The sequence below is a fragment of the Penaeus monodon genome, chromosome 28 (genome assembly GCF_015228065.2).
Source record: "Penaeus monodon isolate SGIC_2016 chromosome 28, NSTDA_Pmon_1, whole genome shotgun sequence".
NCBI lineage: Eukaryota > Metazoa > Arthropoda > Malacostraca > Decapoda > Penaeidae > Penaeus > Penaeus monodon.
The window spans coordinates 33407168-33409167 of NC_051413.1; positions in this window are offsets into that span (position 1 = coordinate 33407168).

Sequence of the window (2000 nt, forward strand, 5' to 3'; positions counted from 1 at the left end):
GAAGTAAATTGTGGATCATATTTCTGCAGGACAGTAAAGGATCAAGCGGTGCTCCTCTTTATAGTTGATAGTAATGTGTAGAAGCCAGTGTCTTGTATGCCGTTTGTAGTTTGTAAGAAGTTGTTTTGTTGCAGAAATCCCTCTGCAACGATCATTGTTTGCCATGTGTATATATGATGTTGAATGCGTTGATAGTTATTTCCTATGGGACATTATACTGAATGATTATAAGTTGTGACGAAAAGATCATAGTACAGACTTTTTTCTTGCAAAGGTTCAGCTGGTCTGCTGTGGAAGGAAAGCGACCTGTAGGGATGTGGGTAATGTGTAGTCTCTGCTCTGTTCAGCTGGATGTTTGGTTCACGTGTCTTCTTATGTCACATTGGGAAAGGCTCCATTAGTTGTCTTTATTTATTTACATCCCCCACCACCCTAGTTTCTGCCTGTTATGATTTTCAAATGAAACAGATGGTCACAGTGTTCACTTAGGAATGGGAATATATATTTACTATGAGTGTTATTTAGAGAATTCATTCAGGTGTTTGTGATATCTGTAGCCTGCCACTTAAAATTTATACATTTTGATGTTAACACTATACACAAGGTACACATAAATTGTTATTTACATGTTGATTCAAACAAAAAGTATTTTTGCTCAAACTTAACACTTGTGATTACTCCTTAAAGTGGAAGAAATGCATAGAATGTTGTCTCATATTTTCTCAGGTTGTATAATCCTAGAAAAAGAAAGAAAGATGCATTTAAGGTGATGTTCATTTAGCCATTGCTCTTCTTTTGAATGACTTGGAGCTTAGCTGTTGTTTATTTTCATATCAGTAATCAGAGAACCTCTGTTAAAAACTCGGTGATTTTAGGTTAGTGCGGTGTTTGGAAAGAAATATATGAAAGGGGTAAATGAACACTGATTGATTGAATGATTGACAGATTAATCAGGCAATACATAAGGGCCTATATTTTTTACTAGTATTATGTAAAACTTGAAAAAGGAAAAAGTCTTGTGAATATGTGTTGAATACAGAGTTGCAGATGATTACAAAGCAAGTTATAATAACTTTGTTGATAACCACATTTAACCTGTGTAATATCTCTCCCCATAGTGATCCTGATAATTTGATTTTTTATTTGTATTATATGTAATGTATATACATTTATTTGTTATGATGTTAATTGCATGGATAAGTACCATTCTCTTCTCCCCACAAAATGAATGATACCATAGAAAAATTATTTTCTAATTTTCAGGATCATTTGGGATGTGACACTAAACAGAACACAACACTCATGCAGTCAACTTCATCATTTCCAGTATAATTTCTCAATTGTTCACAAATCACCTAATCTCTCTCACTGTGCAGTATTTTCTTTTGATACAGAAGGAATATTTTTGTATTTATTTTAGAAACTATTTATTAGTGAGAATTCAAGCCTCTTTGCAAACAGTTCTTTCAACAGGTGACTACACCTCCTGTAAAAGTAACTAGCCACTTATGTATTAAAGGCATGTTCTCAGAAACACAGGGCTGTGTTCAAGGAAAACATTCATGGTTGAAGTGTCAAGTATATTGGTCTTAAATTGTTGTCACTTTTTTTTAGAACTTGATTGAAAATATTCATTGAAACTTCGATTTCAATTCCTGGTTATGGGGCATGTACTGAATGTTAATGCAAAATGGTGCAAAAGATGAATCCATTTAGCAAGAGTTCTGGACTGCACTAGTTTAGATGGGGCATTGCTCCATGTTTCAGCTGTAGTGTTTCTCTTGATCATAGCTTAAAGCTCTAGTCTGTAGATATGTGCCATGGACTGTAGGGAAAGAAGTACCATTTTTATTTTGTAGTTTCAGTAACCTTACCACAGGTATAACAATAGGGATCCAGCAAGGAGCGAGTGTGGATCGTCCAAGAGCCATCACAACCAGTTAACCATTTCTTATCTTGCTAACCTATGAATCCAACATGTTGTATACAAGTATTAGGTG